Source organism: Pistacia vera, unplaced genomic scaffold, assembly GCF_008641045.1.
Source record: "Pistacia vera cultivar Batoury unplaced genomic scaffold, PisVer_v2 Contig1077, whole genome shotgun sequence".
Classification (NCBI taxonomy): domain Eukaryota; kingdom Viridiplantae; phylum Streptophyta; class Magnoliopsida; order Sapindales; family Anacardiaceae; genus Pistacia; species Pistacia vera.
In genome coordinates, this window is record NW_022195112.1 from 99,470 (window position 1) to 123,084 (window position 23,615).

A 23,615-nucleotide genomic window follows, 5' to 3' on the forward strand; every position below is an offset into this window, starting at 1 on the left:
TTCATGGAGGTCAAAGGCATGGGGGATGTTGCTGTCCAAACTTGGTCAGGTACAAAAATAATCTCTCATGTGCTGTATGTTCCTTGAATTAGCCAAAATCTATTGAGTGTGGGACAAATGTTAGAAAGGGGTTATTCCTTACGCTTTGAAAACCAAGCATGTAACATACTAGATCCTAAAGAGGCCGAATTGATGAGGGTAAAGATGCTAGGGAAAAGCTTCCTGGTTGAGTGGAAAACCACCAATGATTCTGCCCTGTTAACTAGACTGGAGGAGTCGAAAACTTGGCACAAACAGCTCGGCCATTATCACTATAATGGCCTCAAAGAGTTGAAGAATGTAAACATGGTTCGTGACCTGCCAGAAATTGAGGAGAAAAGCACATTGTGCAGTGCATGCCAAATTGGAAAATTGAGTAGACCTGCGTCTCCTTCGGATCAGACCTATAGAGCAACAATGAAGCTTCAACTGATTCATTCAGATGTTTGTGGTCCTATGCAAATAGAATCCTTGAGTGGAAGCAGGTATTTTATACTCTTTATAGATGATTATACACAGATGACATGAATGTATTTTTTACAGCAGAAAAGTGAGGTCCCTACAGTGTTTAGAAAATTCAAACTATTGGTAGAAAATGAAGCTGGAACAAAGATTAAATCCTTTAGAAGTGACAACAGAACTGAGTACACTTCAAAGGAATTCAGTTCACTATGTTTAGAAGCTGGTATTAGGCATCAATTCATTGCTCCATACACTCCACAACAAAATGGAGTAAGTGAAAGAAGAAATAAGACCATCATGGAGATGGCTAGATGTATGTTGGTAGAAAAACAACTCCCTAAGAAATTCTGGGCCGAGGCTGTAAATACAGGAGTTTACCTCCTGAATAGGCTGCCAACCAAAGCATTCAAGGGGCAAACACTAGCTGAGGCATAGACAGGAACTAAACCAACAGTTGGCTATTTGAAAGTGTTTGGAAGTGTGTGCTATGTGATGGTTCCAGCAGTGAAGAGGACCAAGTTAGATAATAAAGCTAAAGTTGGTATTTTCATTAGTTATAGCAACCAATCAAAAGGATTCAGAGTGTACATTCCAGAGACAAAAAGAATTGTGATAACTAGGGATGTGAGAATTGATGAGAATGCGGTTTGGAGTTAAGAGATTAAGAAGATTATTGCTGACTGTAACACACAACAACCAACTGAAGTTGCTCTAGATGAACTTGAAACTGAAGAAGATGAAGAACCAGCAGTTCATGGAACTAGGACCTTGACTGATGTTTATGCAAGGTGCAATGTGGCTGTGTTAAAACCTAAAACATATGCTGAAGCTGCTAGATTAGATGCTTGGAAGAATGCTATGCAAGAGGAGATTTCTATGATTGAGAAGAACAACACATGGAGATTAGTTAAAAGACCTGAAAACAGAAGAATAATTCAGGTAAAATGGATTTATAAATTGAAGATCAATCCTAATGGTACAATCCACAAACACAAGGCTAGGCTCATGGCAAAAGGATTTGCATAGTAGCAAGGGGTGGATTACACTGACACATTTGCTCCGGTAGCAAGACATGACACTATAAGGATGATCATAGCCATGGCAACCCAATTTGGTTGGAAAATTTTCCAACTTGATGTCAAATCTGCCTTCCTAAATGGCTGCTTGGAAAAGGAGATTTTTGTGGACCAACCCAAAGGCTACCAAGTGAAGGGTGAAGAAAGCAAGGTGTACATGTTGGAGAAGGCATTGTATGGTCTAAAATAGGCACCTAGGGCCTAATATGGCCGCATAATCAATTAACTTAACAGCCTAGGCTATGTAAGAAGTCCAAACGAACATACCCTTTATGTTAAAGAAGCTGAGGGTGATTTAATTGTTGTGTCATTGTATATGGATGACCTGTTGATGACAGGGAGTAATCTGGACCAATTAAGCAAGTTCAAACAATCCATGCAATCTGAATTTGAGATGACAGATTTGGGGGAGATGTCATATTTCCTTGGTATGTAGATTTTTCAATTCAAAAGCGGAATATTTGTGTATCAGGAAAAGTATGCAAATGAAATTCTCATAAAGTTTGGGATGGAGAATTGCAAACCTACAGATACACCCTTAATCTCTAACCTGAAGCTGAGCAAGAATGATGGTGAGAAAATAGTGGATGAGAGTATGTTTAGAGGTTGGTAGGATGCTTGCTGTACTTAACAGCTACACGTCCAGACCTGATGTTTGCAGCGAGCTACCTTTCTAGATTTATGAGCTGTCTAAGTAAATCACATTATAGGGCGGCAAAGAGGGTGTTAAGGTATGTGAAAGGAACTTCAAACCTTGGCATTTGGTTTAAAAGGGCAGAAAAACTGATTTTGCAGGGATACACAGACAGTGACTGGGGAGGTTCTTTAGACGACATGAAAAGTACCTCAAGGTATATGTTTTACATCAATGAAAGAGCCATTAGTTGGTTGTCGAAGAAGCAAGACCTGATGGCTCAGTCCACTACAGAGGCAAAGTATATTTTTGCCGCAGCAGCAGTGAACCAAGTTGCTTGGTTTAGAAAAATTCTGTCTGATTTGAAGCAGGATCAAGATAGGCCAACACCAATATTGTGTGATAATCAATCAGCAATGGCAAAGGCAAAGAATCCAGTTCTCCATGGCAGGACCAAACATATTAAGATTAAATTTCATGTAGTAAGGGAGGCTGAAAATGATGGGGAAGTGACTTTGATGCACTGTCGGGGTGTGGATCAGATTGCAGATATCATGACTTGCCTAAAGCCAAGTTTGAGGGACTTAGACTCAAACTTGGTGTTTCTAGCAAATGTATCAAGGGGGAGTGTTGATGTAGTGATGCCTTGCTGGAAATGCATCAATTACTCAAGTCTGCAAGGTTGTGTTTTTGGAAGATGCAGAAGGTTACAGTCAGCAGTAACTCAACGTGCATGGGAGTGTTTTTGTGTAATTGGTTGTTTAGTTACTTAAGGGATTTAAGTAAAGTTTATTATGAGTAATTTGAACTGTAATATTTGTGGTAAAATTTGAATTTGAAAGCTGTAAACATCTACTATAGTTGATGTAATTAGCAGAGAGTCGTTAAGTGTTATATATTGACTTTCTTCAATAAAAAACCTTGCTTTTTGCTGAAACGTTTGAGGTGCTCTATTTTATCTCTCTTAATGTTCTCCGGCTGAAACCAACAGTTTACTCAATCTTAGGCAGCTTCATTGTGGAATAATTAAAGTTGGTTTGGATTCTGATGTGTTCGTTAGGAGCGCTTTGATTGATGTTTATACCAAATAGGGTGAGTTGAAGAATGCACTATGTTTTTAATGAGATGGTGACCAGAGATTTGGTTGTTTGGAACTCAATCATTGGAGGGTTTGCTCAGAATAGTGATGGTGATGAGGCTTTGAATCTTTTCAAGAGAATGAAGAGGGTTGGGCCACGCTAACGAGTGTTTTGAGGGCGTGTACTAGAGTAGCGATGTTAGAATTGGGGACACAAGTCCATGTTCATGTATTGAAGTATGACCAAGATTTGATACTTAACAATGCGCTTTTGGATATGTATTGCAAGTGTGGAAGCTTGGAAAATGCAAAGTCTATTTTTGATAGAATGGTAGAGAGGGATGTGATTTCTTGGAGCACCATGATTGCTGGGTTGGCACAGAACAGGTGCAGCCGAAAGGCACTAAAATTGTTTGAGTTGATGAAAGCCTCAGGTTTAGAACCAAATTATATTACAATTCTTGGTGTTCTATTTGCTTGTAGCCATGTAAGGCTTGTAGAAGATGGGTTGTATTACTTCCAATGTATGAAAAAGCTTTATGGGATTGAACCAGAAAAGGAGCATTATGGCTGTGTAATTGATCTTCTTGGAAGGGTTAGGAAGCTGGATCAAGCAGCTAAGTTAATACATGAGATGGAATATGAACCAAATGCTATGACATGGAGAGCTTTGCTGGGTGCATGTAGGTAATACCTTAGTTTTTTATAAGAAAGAGAAGTTTGTCAATTACCGTGTTATTCTAGTTAACATATAACCCCAGGAACAAACCTTACTTCTTAAGGATCATTTCTCTGAACTCATTTTTTGACTTCGGCTTCTCATCTTCCACTTCCCCGGCTATTGGATTTGTCGAGGGGACACAAGTGGTCTGACGTTCCTTGGCATTGCAAATGTGTTCCTCCCCTTCAACTNTTAAAGCATGCCCAATGGGTTGTGAAGGATAAACCAAGCACGAATAATTTGTTCGGCTTCCCATGGGCAATGCAGGTAAATATTAATAGCTTTCTGTTATATTTTTTATAATATATGTGTTTGAATTATGATATGGACTGTTTTTTTACAATGTAGGCTTGGATGTACGAGGCCATCCCTGTCTTCGCTAAGGTGGAGGGGGGGGAGGAGCAACAGTTTGGATGTGCAACAGCAATTTCCTAGGATGTTGCAGTGGCATGTCGGGAGGTGTAACCATTCGGATTACAACCAAATAGAGATTGAGATTCAAGCGGCTGGGGTAAGATTAAAGGATTAAGCTTTTGAATATGCAGTTGCTTTAGAATGTTGCTTCAATCTGATTGATTTTGTTTCTTATTGTAGGGAGTCATCCGTCCCTTTCTCACTGCTACTGGGGATGAAGCAGAAGAGGACTATGTCACATCTTTCAAAGCACTGGAGGATGGAAGGGATGAACGGATAGATCGCCTGATGCAGGACCTAAGAGGGGTCACGCATATGACGGCAGTTGCAGGGCCATTGCTTGACAACGTGGTTGATGCCGAGGATTATGAAGCTCTAATGGGCGGGAGGCTCGAGGATGAGGAGGAGAAGAGGGAGGAAGAGGTTCGTATGCCTCAGCAAACTGGTACAACAAGTACCGCTTTGCCGAGACATCGGTGTTGGGAGAATGTGGTTGTTGACCTCATAAACGGCCTGTTTGAGAGTTTTACAACAGCCGTTTATGCAAGGTTTGACAAGATGGAAGAGTGCATGAAAAGGGCGGAGGAGAAAGTGGATAAGCTGGCAAAGAAAGTTGGTATAGTGGAGGAGGAAGTTAGTACAATGGAGGAGGACGTTGGTGGAGAATTAAAGGCAGTTGAAGTGCAAACTAGCTTGAAAAGACAGAGCCAAAAGAGCAAGTTTGTGAAATCGCCTTACATGGAAGTGACACAGGTAAAGAAGAAGAAAATTAAGAAAACAAATGGAGGAAGAACCAGAAATGGAGGAGGTTGAGGAGGTTGGTGGAGGAAGTGGGGCGATGATAATGGAAGAGGGTGAGGTGGGAGGCGAAAGAAGCGGGGATGTAAAAACGGAGGAAGGGGGAGGAAGTGGGCAAACGAAATTGGACTCAAATGTTGATTTGTACAGGCCAATAGAGGAAAAGAAAAAACTCTTCTATGCCTATTACAATGGATCAGGAAGTAATGCCCATATAAAGTGTAAAACAGGGGATTATCCCCGAGAATGGTTTGAGAAGTTATTGACGATGGGCACGTGGCTTGAGGACTCGGTGAGTTATTTTCACTTAATTTTCCTTATTTTTGCCTATGTTTTCCATACTTATATTGTTGTTTTTATTTGATGCATCACATCGATGAGATATTGGCACTGATGAGGCTACGATAGACTACTGATGGTGATCTATTGTATCCCGACTGTGCCATCACCGATGTGGCGTTTGGCCAAACGCTTGTTTTGGCATATCGCACTTTAATTAAAAATGTCATTGCTAGTGGTGTAGCAAAAGGACCGAAGCAAAAAAGATTGGCCCTAGTATAGTTCGACTGCATCCCTAATGATTTTCATTTTGATGACAGAATTATGCAATATATGTGGGGGGATCGGCCCAAATATGGCCACAGTTGGGCCTTTGTTAAAAAAGTGTACTGCATCATCCGCATCAAACAGATGCACTGGATAGTAGTCATTGCACATCTAGAGGAGGGGTTGCTAAAGATCCTTGATTGCAACCTAACTACTTGTCAAGACAAGCAGTTGGAGGTCGAGTTAGAGCCACTATCCAGGTTGTTCCCGCCGCTATTGCGAGACAGTGGGATGTTTGGGCACTTGGGTGATCAAGTACTAACCGAAAAGTGGCCAATTAAGCGCTCTACCGGCCCAATAAATGAGTCAAGGTAAATTTTGTTATAAAACAACTACATAATACAATTGTTCTGTAAGTTTATTTTAATGCTAATGTCTTCTTCCTATTGTAGTGCTGAATGTGGGGCAAAAGCCCTGAAATTTATTGAGTTCGACATGACCAACCACCCCAATAGATTGGTTGAATGACGAAACAATGAGGAGACGTCGAGAGGGTTGTGTTGTCGACTGCTTCCATGGCGATGGATCCGTTTTGAGTGAGCAGAACCCAATAAAAGGTATGAAAGTGGACTTTGAATTTTGTAGTTTATGTTGGTGATACTTGGGTATAGTGCTGATGCTGCGGTGTCATGCTTATATGGAGCTTTACCGAAAGACACAGACTGATGTGAACTTTTCACTACCCACTCTGTAATTTTTTACATGTTTTTTATTTATTACAAAAATTGATGTGTCTACAGGGTGTGGCGGATAATTTGCAGGTTCCTGGAAACAATGAGAGGAAACTTCTCAAAGGTTGGTTGGCAGGAAGGAGGCATCTGCAATAAAGGGATTGTGCAAAAGGTGTTATTGACATTAAACTCTTTGGCATCAAAAGTAAATTAAAGGCAGTTGTATAGGAATTCTTGTGCTGTGGCTTTCTTGCGGCAGCCAAAGCCTTGTGCTTGCAGAAACATTGTAAAGAATTGGAAATTTTTTTGGCCTATAAGATATCTCATTAGCAGTTTGAATTTTTCTGTATGGTGTGATCATTTGCTTCACCCAAGTTGGATAATGGTTTTTTAGTGTTTGTTTCATTTTGTGTATCACACTACAACATGTGATGTACTGGTATGTTATTTGATTCACCACAGTGGGGGTAACGATTAGCTTGTCCATATTTCGATATTTGCCGCATTCCCATGCCTATTTTTTATTTGTGTCTCGATAAACAGGTTACATTGATGTCTCATATTTTGATTGTGATGAATTAGATTGATATAAATACTTACTTAATTTGCGATACAAATTATTTTCGGATTGGGAGGGAAATGATGGATGTACAAATGTTTCCAATCACAGTCATTCGAATTATAACTTAAAGAATGGCCATGGTACCAACAATTACGTATATGACGACGCATTATCTCTTAAACGACACAGACTTTTCCAGATATGATACCAAGAGTATACGAAGCATCGCTTAAGCGATACATAAGATCCTTAAGCGATTACCCATCTGGGCAGATGTTCATTGCCTTGGCCAGATCGCTTAAGCTATCCCAAATCGCTAAGCGACAAAGACTCGTTTAGGAAGAATTGCTTAAGCGATCATAGATCTGGGCAGATATTCATTCTGCCTCAGACAAGTTGGCTTAAGCTATCTGAGATCGCTTAAGTGACCAAGAGTCTTTAAAAAAATCACTTAAGCGATACAAATGGATCAATTAAGCGATCATAGATCTGAGTAGATTATTCTGCCTTGGCCAAGATCGCTTAATCAATCTCAAATCGTTAAGTGATCAAGAGTTTTTACGAAAATGCTTAAGCGATACAAATGGATAGCTTAAGCGATTTTCGATCGGGCATCTGCCCGGGCTAGATTGCTTAAGCAATTACCGATTGCTTAAGGAACAAGAGTAAAGCAAAGAATCGCTTAAGCGATACAGACGGATTGCTAATTAACCAGAGTAAAAAGCAAGAATCGCTAAGCATACAGACGGATCTCTTAATTGACTATGTAATACAGAGGATCGTTAAGTGACTATGTATTCGGATATATTTAGGTATTTCAGAGCCTTGGTTAAGCAATTAACGCTATGCTAACAGATAGGGTTTCGATTCGTTCAGTAGAATATGACCGTTATATATTTAGAATATATAGTTCTTTTTGTCAGTATGAAAATATAAGGTGTAGAATGTTACGTCTATGCTAACATATAGGGTTTACGATTCATTCAGTGGACTATGAGTTATTATTATTATATTAAACATATAGTTCTTTTACGTCAGTATGAAGCATGTAAGGTGTAGAATGTTTACGTCTATGCTACAATATAGGGTTTATGATTGTTCAATGGACTATGACCATTATTAATTTAATTAAACATATAGCTTTATGTCAGTATGAAACATATAAAGGTGTAGAATGTTTACGTCTATGCTCAACATATAGGGTTCGATACGTTTAGTGGACCATGACCGTTATTATATTCAAAGGTAACCCTGGAACTCTAGTGAAATATGTTCTTCTTCTTTGTCAGAACATAAAGGTGCGTTTGGTTGAATATCTTTAAATATACAAACCTATTCCCAAAAATATTTCTTTTGTTAATTATTAGGAAATATTAGTATTTTTAATAAATTTTAGATTTAACGAATTAATTTCAGTAATACCGCCTAAAATTAACAAAAACACCCCCACCCACCCAACTTCCTAGATTTTAGGCTACACAATGGCTAAAAACGACCGAATAGCCGGTGGGTAATTCAAAAATGTGACATTTTTCGGCCAGATCACTGTGGATCTGGTCGAAAAGACCATATCTGGCCGTCATCGACTTTTAAAGAAATGGCCAGTGATTGGTCAACGACGACCAAATCTTAGGCATCATTGATGGTCAACGACGGCCAATCTTGGCATCGTTGACGAAAACGACGGCCATATATTGGCGTCACAGATGGCCAATGTGGACTTTGCATGACGACAGATTGTGTGGTGTGATCTGCCTTTCCGGCCATATCCTGTGGTCGATCTGGCTAGAAAAGGCCATATCGACGCCTAATCTGCTGATCCGACCGCTATGCGCCATAATGCCTTTCTCGGTAGGATTCAGGTGGTGGTGCTGATATGGGAAGTGGGTAGGTGGGTATTTATTGTAAATTTTAAAATTTTTCGTTGGTCGATTAAGCGATCGTCACTAGGCAGAATCATATTGCCCAGGTGCACGATCGTAAGTGATCCGTGATGTATTGCTTAAGCGATCTTGTTTGAAAACCCTTTGTCTCTAAGCGATATACTTAGTGCTTAAGCGATCATGGGCAAAATATATTTTCCAGCTTTTCTCCTGAATTTTGACAAACTAAAATTACCAACATGTATTAATTCCATACTTTCTCCTCAATTGACAACTATTCCAAGCTAAATCACCAACAATATTTAGGCCATGTAACAAGAAATATAAAATGATTAATAAAGGTAACAATAAAATTTAAAAAATCAATAATTGAAAACAATAACTCATCACGGTTGGCCTTCGCAACTCTTGAATTTCAACTTCTTTGAACCTAATTTCTGATCTGCATGTGATTCTTATGGCAACTGCTTCTCGTGGCCAGGTTGCTTGCAAATTGAGCACTTATTCATCTTCTGGGGAACTTCAGACGGGCTGATGGAAATATGCTTAACTCTTTTTCTCCCTTTATTGTCTTCTTGAATGGCGGATGGAGATAATGTCAGCCAACTCTAGCGGCCATACCCACTACTCTTCGGAGGCACTAGATATGTTTCTGAATAAGCTAGCATGTAGTGATCTGCCTATAGAGAGGGGAGCAAAGTTCCATGTAAATTCTTGAACCAAAATCCGGCTTCGTTGGTGTTTAATGCTGCTAGTGCATGAGGACAAGGTAAATTGAATGTCAAGCACTTTACAGCTGCAAGTTTTACTAACAAGGTTAACTAGGGCATCCGGACCATAGTGTGGCATAGTGAACTCTTGAGCGTTAAGAGGATAGGCAAACAGTGCATTTGACAGTTATACGTTCTCGCAATAATTTTTCAGCTGACGGAACAAGGGCTGTAGTAAAATAACTGACTCGTACGATACTCATGAAACCACCGTGACAATGTCCTCTGGATTGCTCAAAAAAGTACAACTATTGGAAACTCTCTTTCTATTAACAACTTCGAATTATGGACTCGCTATATTCGTGGTCATGACACAAACCTTCTTCCAGGAAAGAAGCTCTAATCCCATCGCTCAAAACCAACATCATGCTTAAGATACTTAGCAAACTATATCCTTGATTCGGATTTGCTAGAAGTGATCCTCAACTTATCAACCTGATAAGCTTTTGTTGCCATGTAGATGTCTGAAGGAGGTCAGAACATTTAAACTTTTGTTTTATGTTCTCACCAAGGTGCCTCATACAGAATCGTGATGTGCTTGACGGTAAATAGTGGCAATCCCCTTCTTATAGAGTTGTGGCCTACGGATATTATGCACCATCGTCACTGTCAAGGACATATCGTATGTAATTGCGAAAAAACCAAGTCCACGAATCGTCATTCTCAAAGTCAACCATACACCATGCAACAGGATATGTGTGATTCTCGCTGTTTGTGCTGTGGCCACCAATAATGTACCTCATACTTTCCTGTTAGAAAGCAACCATCAAAAGTAAACCTTTCTCATGTTACAAACCCCTTATAGCAGAACCGTAAGCAACAAAAAAATATTTAAAACATCATATTTCTATCCACTTCAAAGCCGTCTTGCTAGCTTGGTTTGTCAACTCAAGCATATAACGGTACGCTTCTAATATTGCGACCGTGCTCGGCATGCCCCTCACAAAATCTTGTGTATGTTGTCTCCCTTTCCAACATTTCCAGTAACTAACAGCACATCCCACTCTATGCGCACAGTCTCTGAATGTCTTTAGGAGATGGACTTTCCTTTCAACAAACCGACTTTTCACAAATTGTCCAATAACATCAGCGGACGCTTGTCGATGCTTACCTGAAATAGTCCAAACCATAGTTTGCTCACGAGTATATGCTCTAGAATAAATTTTTCTGACTCTGCCAACCTTCTACAAAAACCCGTCACTTGCACTTTCGGTCATGACATGCAACCGTCCACAACCAATGAATTTGACTTTTTGGTGATGAACTCAAAATTACCTCTCACGGAACAAGTTTAGCTTCCTCATCACTTCTCTTTGTTGTCAAATAAATACCCTATGCGCAACTCCGTCCATCCATAAAAACATGAGCTGATTCACTACTACCTCTAATCTACGTCTTCTTCATAATCTGTATTTAAAGGAACTCTACATATGTGGGAACATCTACAGGTCCTCCTCCTAACATTTTCATTTTGGCCCTATCACCAACCTCTTCTACCATGTCCTTCTCACCACCCAATTCACCGTTACTCTTGATTTTTCAACTAACAAATCAATGGCCTCGTAGTTCAAATTAAAACCAGGCAAATCTCCACCTACTCGTTTATCCCCTTCCTTTGAACCAACTTCCAACGGTTTTTCTACAAAAAAAAAACCCTTAAAATCGGCCTCGAACCATTGACACATATATCATATATAACTTCACACTTTCATCCGACTTTAATATAGCGAAAGGTACCTTATAATGTTCAAGAACTCTGCTTAAAACATACTTCACAAACTATATCACCACGCGAGTAACTCAAATTACCTCTTCTAATTATTATCAATCAACTCATCAAACTAACCTCTGTGCTCACACGCAATCAGTATAACTTGTTTGCTCCTCAATCCACTTCCAGCTATTTCTTTCCTCCACCACTCACCAAAATATTCAACCCAAAACAACTTGTCCCATGTGTAATAATAGCCAACTGCCTATAATGCAAGAAAAAAATATTCTTAAATGTTGTACTAAGGGTTCAAATATTTTAAAAAAGAACTGCATAGTCGCTTATAGTTCTGCTATATCGCTTAAGCGATCTTATGCCATATTGCTAATCGCTAAGCAATCTGCTCCTATATTCCAGACTTTTAAAGATCACTTAAGCAATCTTATGCCACTACCTGGTTGCTTAAGCGATCTATCTACTGCATTACTAGACCTACCAGATTGCTTAAGCGATACACCGATCGCTTAAGCGACCATCCTACAGAATACATTTTCAGTCATCACCACTTACAATCGATCCATCATACCAGAAAACATACCCAGAATAAATTTAACAAATTTCACTCCTTTCAACTTGCATTACATCAAACACAACCCAACAACCTAAACAACTAAATCAAATCAACCCAAACCCCTCTATTATTAAATCTTTGTAAATCTAAATATAAAATGTAAAGAGGAGAGATAACATACTTAGATGAAATGCCAAGAAGAGAGAGAGGGGATCTTGGTGGGAGAAATGTTAATGGTGGAGGAAGAAGAAAGTGTTAATGGCGGAGGAACAAGAGATATAGAGGAATGAGAGAAGAAGAGAGGGTAGACAAAGCTAAGAAGGAACCGCAACCAAGGTAGAGTGGTTAATGGCGGGAGAAGAAGAATGTGTTGGGTTTGTTTGCAAGAATTTTGGGTTTTTGAGAATATAGTATAATTTTAAAAGATTCATAATATTCATTAATCCTAATTAACACTAACAAGTTTAATTACCCTTAATCAATATGGCTATTTAGTTAACACTTTAAAACTCATAGCCTTTTAATTAAATTCAAACTTCAGATGTCGTTTTAAAAAACTCCACGAGTTTCTGTTGAACATAAATGGACAGTTCAGTTGTTCCAAGTTTCAATTATATCGACAAAAGAAAAGATTCAGTTCTTTAACTAGGAAATGCCATGAAAGGCATTTCAAAGCTGAAATGCATAAGAACTTCACTTTCTAGATGTTATACTTCCACACCGAATGATTCTTTCTAGTAAAGCGCTCAACCCATAGCTTTGATTGATGATTTCACCAGATTCTGCTACCAAAGAGACCTCCTAAAAGCCATCAAACCTATGGATGTCATGCAAATCCAGCCTTCATGCTGATTCCATCACCTACTCTGAGTCATCAAGTGTCTTGGCCCGTGGCGCTGTTGAGAAGGTAAACTAGTTCACAACCAGTCTTCTCAAAAGGGTATGAACCCAAAACGTTTTTAATCAACATTTGATTAATATGTACGTGAAGTTTAATCTCTTGGAGGACTGCTAAAACATTATTCACATAATGATATGGGCTTATTGTAATGCTAAGATGAATGACAAGGTGTTTGAGTTCTTTATTTTGATGCTCAGAGAAGGTGTTAGACCAAATATGTACACCTACTTTTCCATTTTGGGATCTGTGTGTTGTTTATGTTGATGTAGTGATGCCTTGCTGGAATGCATCAATTACTCAAGTATGCAAGGTTATGTTTTCGGAGAGAGCTAAGGCTCTTAGTAGTAACTCAACATGCATTGGAGTGTTTTTGTGTAATTGGTTGTTTTACTTAAGGGTATTTAAGAAAGTTTATTTGGAGTAATTTGAACTGTAATAGTTGTGGTTAAATTTAAATTTTAAAGCGTAAAGTCTGCTGTAGTTGATGTATTAGCAGAGGTGTAAGTGTTACATATTGACTTCAGAGAGTTGTAAGTGTACATATTGACTTTCTTCAATAAAAAACCTTGTTTTTGCTGAAACATTTGAGGTGCTCTGTTTTATCTCTCTTAATGTTCTTCGGCAAAACCAATAAATGGTATCAGAGCTTCCACAAAAACCAAAAAATTAGCACTGTAAACCTTCGATCACACCTCCAAAATACCCTCCATCTCAAAATGATTGACCTGCAGTTGTTCTTCTTCCTTCTTACGATAGACAAGAAAAATAGGGGCATGACAACTCAATCTGCCTGATGGCTCACTCGGTATTCAATGGAGAACATTACCACATCTGGGCAGTAAAGATGAAAGCCTTTCTTCATGGACGGATTGTGGCAGTATGTGGAAGAAAATCGGCAGCCACCTTCTCTTGGACAGAATCCTACGTTGAACCAAAAGAGGCTGCATGAGGAAGAATCATCCAAAGCTCCGAGAGCTCTCTCTCACATACATGCTTGTGATTGATCTTGTTTTTACAAGAATCATGGCATACGAAAACCCCAAGGAAGCATGGGATAAATGAGAGAGAAGTACATGGGAGCACTACAAAAGGAATATGCAGGTTCTAATCTAAGGAGAGAATTTGAGATGCAAAGAATGCAGGAATGAAACAATGGAAGGATTATGTTGATAGACTAATGAATGTTGTCAACAAAATACAGGGATGGGAGTGGAGTGACAGATCGTAGGGTTGTGGAAAAGGTTTTGGTGAGTCTCTCGAAGAGATTTGAGTCCAAAATCTCTTCTTTAGGGACTCTAAAGACATGACTCAGATCACATTGACTGAGCTTGTCCATGCTCTCCAAGCTCAAGAGCAAAGAAGGCTCTTGAGGCAAGAAGACACTAGTGAGGGTGCAGGTTGCAGCTTCAAAGGTAAACCTGCACAAGCACAAACAAGGAAGTATGAGGAGATAGAAAAGGGAAAGAGAAGAGTAATAACCAGTGGGAAAGACCTGTGGAGTGAAAGAATTTCCAGCCTAACCCATTGTAAAAAGAAGGGGCATCGAGAGAGAAGATGCTGGTTCAGCCTGGTATACAATACATGAGTTGTAAGCAATTCGGCATATTGAAAGGGTTTGTAAGACAAAGTAAACCAGCCAATACAGCAACCAAAAGTAGGGGAGGATCATTACAATGTCAAAAGGCAGAACAACTTTTGTGGCCAATGTTACACTGCACAAACCAGCAAGTAAGCTTTGTTATGTTAGTAAACGGTCCGTATACACAGCGGAAACAAAATAATATAACTCAGGGATCGTTTACAGGAACCAAGATCAAGGGTATAAGTTTTACAATTTTATCATAATAAAAACTGCAGAAATATTAAACATGAGTTAAGAGAAACAAATGCACGTTGGGGCTCCTCACAATTTGTCGACAAATGTTTTGCTACCGATCCAAGTGTAGGATCGAACCCACGTAGTCCACACGAAGACAATCTCCAAAAGAACCAAAGAGGGATTTGCTAGATCCTTATTGGCTTCAAGATTCAGAAGAAAAAGAAAATCAATTGAATTGATTTTTAGGCACAAAATGTTACTGCCGTGGAGTATATTATCAAAGAGGGGCTGCATGTTTTCAAAGAAAAGTCATATTCTATTTAATTAACACATTTTTCCTTTTAAGTAATTAAGTGTGCCCTATTCCCTATAGAATAGGCTTGGGCTCAACCCCAAACACTCATGTTGCCAAACAATCCCAATTGATTATTTTATTTCATCATTATCTCAATTAAAATCAATTATAAAATTTAAATATATATTAAATAACAATAATGATAATATATTTAAATATGTGAACACAACATTTAAACGTAATTCAATTTTAATTTTTCTAACAAATAAATAAAGGCTACGACCTCAACAATTTAATACAATGTGAAATTACCCAAATACCCTTTCGCCTTAAAGACGAAAACGCCCTTCTTTCTTCTTGGATCTTAAATTATCTTTATGTGTGTGACCCATAGGCTCCTCACATATCGGCAGTGTATAGTATCGCGATTAACACCAATTAATTGTCTCACCATACACAGACCAAGATTGGCCCCTAGTAAGGCATCATGGTCACCCGATAGATTGATTCAACAAAGTAGCTCCTGTCAACGTATGGTTACCAGCAATTCGATCCTTTCATCATACGTTATCTCGACGAGACAAAGCTAGAAATAGTGTCAACCTTCTGTTACTCTCGATATTATATTCAGTTTCTGGACAATGACCTGTATTATAAACTGAGATAGACAACAACAATCCACTGTGGCCACAGTTTTAGTGTCATCCATTACTGAATTGCGTGGTGAGATAACTTTCTCATACCTAGGAGTTGAATCCTTTCAATCCACCATAGTCTTGATACACTCCTTGATACAGCCAATCACCGCCGTATTGACAGCTCTGAAAAGAACTGCGTTAGGCTAGTGTCAAACTAACAACGGTGCACAAGGCGCTTGGTGATCTCAAGTCTAAGGATCACATGCACCACCATTCGTTAGAGGATTTGTTCCATAGACACTGGGGTTACCATCCATATGGAATCTCTGGTGGGTCAGTCAATGAACTTGCTCGGGGTAATCCCTACAGCAAGCACCCTGTGTTGCACCAGGTTGTCACCAAACAACCTTGACAAGTGAGATCAATCACTGTCTTTCGAAGGGTCGTTCACACTATGATAGCCTTACGTATTATCTGTGCCTTTACTTCAGAATAATACTGGGGCTACAGACGTTTCTAGAATGGCCACCATATGTGCTCATAGGGTTCTCACTATCAAGTATTGAAACACTTGATACCCTCGTCACGGTTCTACCATTCTAAGGACATATTCAATACATATTGCATAATAATGATTTACGCGATATAGAATAAAATGCCTTTTATTGATTAATGAACATTATTACAAAGAGTCAATTTACAATAATTGATTGGCTCTAGGGCACTACTTCAACAGGTCAATTGATAGTGGCACACAATCACATGGCTACAGACCTGCAAAATTTTGTAGCTTGGACAGATTGTATAGCTCCAGAGTCAAGATGGGAATTGTGAATTCATGGAGGTCAAAGGCATGGGGGATGTTGCTGTCCAAACTTGGTCAGGTACAAAAATAATCTCTATGTGTGTATGTTCTGAATTAGCCAAATCTATTGAGTGTGGGACAAATGTTAGAAAGGGGTTATTCCTTACGCTTTGAAAACCAAGCATGTAACATACTAGATCCTAAAGAGGCCGAATGATGAGGGAAAGAGTATGGGAAAGCTTCTGGTTGAGTGGGAAAACCACCAATGATTCTGCCCTGTTAACTAGACTAGGAGTCGAAAACTTGGCACAAAAGCTCGGCCATTATCACTATAATGGCCTCAAAGAGTTGAAGAATGTAAAAATGGTTCGTGGACCTGCCAGAAATTGAGGAGAAAAGCACATTGTGCAGTGCATGCCAAATTGGAAAATTGAGTAGACCTGCGTCTCCTTCGGACAGACCTATAGAGCAACAATGAAGCTTCAACTGATTCTAGATGTTTGTGGTCCTATGCAAATAGAACCTTGAGTGGAGAGCAGGTATTTATCTACTTTATAGATGATTATACACAGATGACATGGAATGTATTTTTACAGAGAAAGATGAGGGCCTACAGTGTTTAGAAAATTCAAAATATTGGTAGAAAATGAAGTGGAACAAAGATTAAATCCTTTAGAAGTGACAACAGAACTGAGTACACTTCAAAGGAATCAGTTCACTATGTTTAGAAGCTGGTATTAGGCATCAATTCATTGCTCCATACACTCACAACAAAATGGAGTAAGTGAAAGAAGAAATAAGACATCATGGAGATGGCTAGATGTATGTTGGTAGAAAAACAACTCCCTAAGAATTCTGGGCCGAGGCTGTAAATACAGGAGTTTACCTCCTGAATAGGCTGCAACCAAAGCATTCAAGGGCAAACACTAGCTGAGGCATAGACAGGAACTAAACAACAGTTGGCTATTTGAAGTGTTTGGAAGTGTGTGCTATGTGAGTCCAGCAGTGAAGAGGACCAAGTTAGATAATAAAGCTAAGTTGGTATTTCATTAGTTATAGCAACCAATCAAAAGGATTCAGAGTGTACATTCCAGAGACAAAAGAATTGTGATAACTAGGGATGTGAGATTGATGAGAATGCGGTTTGGAGTTAAGAGATTAAGAAGATTATTGCTGACTGAACACACAACAACCAACTGAAGTTGCTCTAGATGAACTGAAACTGAAGAAATGAAGAACCAGCAGTTCATGGAACTAGGACCTTGACTGATGTTTATGCAAGGTGCAATGTGGCTGTGTTAAAACCTAAAACATTGTGAAGCTGCTAGATTAGATGCTTGGAAGATGCTGCAAGAGGAGATTTCTATGATTGAGAAGAACAACACATGGAGATTAGTTAAAAGACCTGAAACAGAAGAATAATTCAGGGAAAAGGATTTATAAATTGAAGATCAATCCTAAGGTACAACCACAAACACAAGGCTACATGGCAAAAGGATTTGCATAGGAGCAAGGGGTGGATTACACTGACACATTTGCTCCGGTAGCAAGACATGACACTAAAGGATGATCATAGCCATGGCAACCCAATTTGGTTGGAAAATTTTCCAACTTGATGTCAATCTGCCTTCCTAAATGGCTGCTTGGAAAGGAGATTTTTGTGGACCAACCCAAAGGCTACCAAGTGAAGGGTGAAGAAAGCAAGGTGTACATGTTGGAGAAGGCATTGTTTGGTCAAATAGGCACCTAGGGCCTAATATGGCCGATAATCAATTAACTTAACAGCCTAGCTATGTAAGAAGTCCAAACGAACATACCCTTTATGTAAAGAAGTGAGGGTGATTTAATTGTTGTGTCATTGTATATGGATGACCTGTTGATGACAGGGAGTAATCTGGACCAATTAAGATTCAAACAATCCATGCAATCTGATTTGAGATCAGATTTGGGGGAGATGTCATATTTCCTTGGTGTAGATTTTTCAATTCAAAAGCGGAATATTTGTGTATCAGGAAAAGTATGCAAATGAAATTCTCATAAAGTTTGGGATGGAGAATTGCAAACCTACAGATACACCCTTAATCTCTAACCTGAAGCTGAGCAAGAATGATGGTGAGAAAATAGTGGATGAGAGTATGTTTAGAGGTTGGTAGGATGCTTGCTGTACTTAACAGCTACACGTCCAGACCTGATGTTTGCAGCGAGCTACCTTCTAGATTTATGAGCTGTCTAAGTAAATCACATTATAGGGCGGCAAAGAGGGTGTTAAGGTATGTGAAAGGAACTTCAAACCTTGGCATTTGGTTTAAAAGGGCAGAAAAAATGATTTTGCAGGGAACACAGACAGTGACTGGGGAGGTTCTTTAGACGACATGAAAAGTACCTCAGGTATATGTTTTACATCAATGAAAGAGCCATTAGTTGGTTGCGAGAGAAGCAAGACCTGATGGCTCAGTACATACAGAGGCAAAGTATATTTTTGCCGCCAGCAGTGAACCAAGTGCTTGGTTTGAAAAATTCTGTCTGATTTGAAGCAGGATCAAGATAGGCCAACACCAATATTGTGTGATAATCAATCAGCAATGGCAAAGGCAAAGAATCCAGTTCTCCATGGCAGGACCAAACATATTAAGATTAAATTTCATGTAGTAAGGGAGGCTGAAAATGATGGGGAAGTGACTTTGATGCACTGTCGGGGTGTGGATCAGATTGCAGATATCATGACTTGCCTAAAGCCAAGTTTGAGGGACTAGACTCAAACTTGGTGTTTCTAGCAAATGTACAAGGGGAGTGTTGATGTAGTGATGCCTTGCTGGAAATGCATCAATTACTCAAGTCCAAGGTTGTGTTTTTGGAAGTGCAGAAGGTTACAGTCAGCAGTAACTCAACGTGCATGGGAGTGTTTTGTGTTAATTGGTGTGTTAGTTACTTAAGGGATTAAGTAAAGTTATTATGAGTAATTTGAACTGTAATATTGTGGTAAAATTTGAATTTGAAAGCTGTAAACATCTACTATAGTTGATGTAATTAGCAGAGAGTCGGTTAAGTGTTATATATTGGCTTTTCAATAAAAAACCTTGCTTTTTGCTGAAACGTTTGAGGTGCTCTATTTTATCTCTTTAATGTTCTCCGGTGAAAACAACAGTTTACTCAATCTTAGGCAGCTTCATTGTGGAATAATTAAAGTTGGTTTGGATTCTGATGTGTTCGTTAGGAGCGCTTGATTGATGTTTATACCAAATAGGGTGAGTTGAAGAATGCACTATGTTTTTAATGAGATGGTGACCAGAGATTTGGTTGTTGGAACTCAATCATTGGAGGGTTTGCTCAGAATAGTGATGGTGATGAGGCTTTGAATCTTTTCAGAGAAGAAGAGGGTTGGGCCACGCTAACGAGTGTTTTGAGGGCGTTGACTAGGGTAGCGATGTTAGAATTGGGGACACAAGTCCAGTCATGTATGAAGTATGACCAAGATTTGATACTTAACAATGCGCTTTTGGATATGTATTGCAAGTGTGGAAGCTGGAAAATGCAAAGTCTATTTTTGATAGAATGGTAGAGAGGGATGTGATTTCTTGGAGCACCATGATTGCTGGGTTGGCACAGAACAGGTGCAGCCGAAAGGCACTAAAATTGTTTGAGTTGATGAAAGCCTAGGTTTAGAACCAAATTATATTAAATTCTGGTGTTCTATTTGCTTGTAGCCATGTAAGGCTTGTAGAAGATGGGTGTATTACTCCAAGTATGAAAAAGCTTTATGGGATTGAACCAGAAAAGGAGCATTATGGCTGTGTAATTGATCTTCTTGGAGGGTTAGGAAGGATCAAGCAGCTAAGTTAATACAGAGATGGAATATGAACCAAATGCTATGCATGGAGAGCTTTGCTGGGTGCATGTGTAATACCTTAGTTTTTTATAAGAAAGAGAGTTTGTCAATTACCGTGTTATTCTAGTAACAATATAACCCCAGGACAAAACCTTACTCTTAAGGATCATTTCTCTGACTCATTTTTTGACTTCGGCTTCTCATCTTCCACTCGCGCTATTGGATTTGTCGGGGGGACACAAGTGGTCTGACGTTCCTTGGCATTGCAAATGTGTTCCTCCCCTTCAACTGAATGCTATTACTATGTTTTATTGCAGCACAGTGTGGCGCTTTAGACCCTTTGAAAGTTTGATTACTACTTTGCGTTGCCATTTAACCCAAAGGAGTAAAAATAAAAGGTAGAAGTGGGAAACACAAACATGCAAACGTTTATAGACTGCACTACACACAAACAAAACACAAGTAATAACAAAGATAAAACATAATTCCACTTAGCCTACCATGTTCTTAGAGGCCCCATGACCAGCAATCCTCTCTCTTTGCTTCGGATTTGATCTTGCAATGCTTACTCTTCTCTAAGAAACATTTGCTTGTTCTTTCCTACAGTCGCAGCAAGGTGTGCATTATCGGCAAAATCCATATATGCTACGCCCTTCAAAAATCGATCTAAGGATATTATAAATTAGTAAGCAACAGTCCCAGATAGATGCTCTACAATTAAAGGTAGCTGGAATATGGGTAAATCTTTGTGCGGACTATGGTTGAGTCTCCTAAGCATATCACTTGCTATCAAATGAAAAAAATATGCTCTTAGACAGTTAGACTCTTTATCTTAGAAAATTATGCAATTTTACCATAATTATGGAATTCAACCCTTTGCGGGTTTATTGAGGCTACATAATCGTCTCTGGAAAGGAAATTCATCTTAAAACCAAAAGCGTAAGAACTAATGTTTTATTGACAGCATGAAAGGAAGAAATCAATTGAAGTTTCAGTGAGCACCCTTGAGAAATTTGATCAAAGAAAATATACTGCATTTAGCAGTTTCAATCTCCCTAAAGGATCATCCATGTTGATCTCCCAGTTCAATAAAGGTAGTTTCTTAGGGCTAATTTATGTGGTACAGTCACATTATGCATACATTGTTGAAGTTTAAAGGTCAGGCAATGTTAAATAAGGATTTGAATAAGATTATGTGCACATGGAAGGTCCAGTGGATAGCTTACCCTTTTTCATTTGAAGCATGTATGTAACGCCCAATTGAGGTACGTAGCTAAGTTATGGTGTATTCTGAATGTTTATTGTTTTGCTTTTATTTGGGTTGATATATTGTTAATTTTGGTTGGCCTTAGTTGAATTTTTGTTAAAGTTAGAAAATGTAAAGAAAACCTTAAACTTTCATTAGGGGTAAATGGTCTTTTCACTCAAAATTAGTTGAAATTGTGGGGAGTGAAAAGAGCTAGAATCAAGAGAATGCAAAAAAAGAGGGCATTATTGTAAATTGCTAAGGGACATAGATGGATTTCTAAGAAAGAGCAAGGGCAAAATGGGAAAGTGTGGGTATAAATTAAAGTGTTAAGGGTTTGAAACCCTTCATTCTTCTTCTCCACCGCCACACTCCTCCCCCAATTCTCTCAAATTGTCATTCAATCCTCCCGGATTTTGAGGGCTTTTAAGTGGTTTTTCATAGGTTTTGATTCTAGGATTAAAAGGTAGGATTCAAGCTCTTATTATGATTTATTTGTGTAAAGGTTGGGTTTTATGAAGTTATGCTTAGGGTTAAGGAAGATTGGAATCCAACAAAAATAGAGAGCGTAGGAGAGACTATTCAAGCACAAGGTAAGTAAATTCCACTCAAAATCCAACTCAAGCTAAAATTTAAGAATTCAAGTGAGTAGAGATTTCTTTTAAATATGCATATGTTGTGATTATTGAGAAATTGAGGTGAGATTGATGATGAATTATGCTTGTTATTGGATATATTTGAATATGAGAAGTATAGTGATGATTTGATGGGTTGAATTGGAAGAATTGGAGAAATTTTTGTGGATGTGTGCCAGTAGGTATGTGATGCTACAAGAGAGTTTTTCTCTATTTTGGATGGTTTGAGAACTAAATAGAATGATAATGAATTAGGGTTTTTTGTTAGCACAATTAATGTTTGATGAAATGCCTAAGTGAAAACGTTACCAAACTGCCCTGTCACAGCCGTGACTTTCTGAGTAATTTTTGGGATCTTACGGATTGAACTGGTTTAGACCAAAAATAAAAGTTGTAGCCCTATCTCTAAGCTTTAAAACGAGACCCAAATGTAGCAATACAGGTGTATAACTTAAGTTATGCCTCGAGTGTGACTGCGCAGAATAACTGTTTTGATGCAATATTGCATTTGTGCATTTCATAAGTGCATTATGTAAGAAACTTTAAGCATGAACCATCTTATGCATTAATTGTGCATTGAGAAGTAGTTTGAGAAAGACTAGAGAACTTTGTGAATGGGCTACTCTAAAAGTAAAGAGAATGAGAAAAATCTAAGATGGGTTGGTGCTTGTGAACTCCACCCGGAAGTTATGAAGAATGGGTTGGTGCTTAGTGAACTCCACCGAAGTCACGAAGAGTGGGTTGGTGCTTGTGAACTCCACCCGACTGTGCCTCTGATAAGATGAGGCCGTGACATTCCAGTGAGAAAGAATGAGAAAATATAAGAAAGAATAGAGGAAGAGAAAAAGAGTAGAAGTCACGAAGAGTGGGTGGGTGCTTTGTGATCTCCACTCAGCCGTGCCTCCGGTAAGATGAGGCCGTGACATACAATAGAAAGTTGATAGAAAATAGCTATGTGAAAGAGAAATAGAAAGAGAAAATAAATTATATGAGAAGAGTGTAAGGAAAGAATTAAGAGAAAGAGTCATGGGGTTAGATGAGTAAAGGATCTACTTACTGAGCATTATTTTATGCTCACCCCGTTGTTTTTCTTTGTGATTGTAGGATCTAGGTGAGGATGCGGTTGGATGGGCGTCGGCAAGCGAGAAGTAATAGCTACACTGTCCACTATTTTTGATAACTTTTACTTATTATGCCTTACTTTGTATACAGAATGATTAAATGTATTAAAATAAAATTTTGGGCCCATTTACTTTTGCTAATATAAATATATGTACTTGATGTATTTCTATGAGTATCCTAGTATGAAGCAGTGATTACAAGCATAAAGCACAAAGAACATTGACAAATAATGAGTGAGAGAAAGAGAGTCATACCCTTGACTTTTTGGTGAACTTGTCCTACAGAATTCAAACAGATTCAACCCCACCAACATCGCTAAAGAATTTTTTCAG

At 38.8% G+C, this 23,615-nt stretch overlaps 1 pseudogene; it reads left to right on the forward strand.

Annotated features, from left to right (window-relative positions):
- Positions 1 to 3,485: 3,485 nt before the first annotated feature.
- Positions 3,486 to 20,111, forward strand: LOC116133106 (annotated as a pseudogene).
- The last annotated feature ends 3,504 nt before the right edge of the window (positions 20,112 to 23,615 follow it).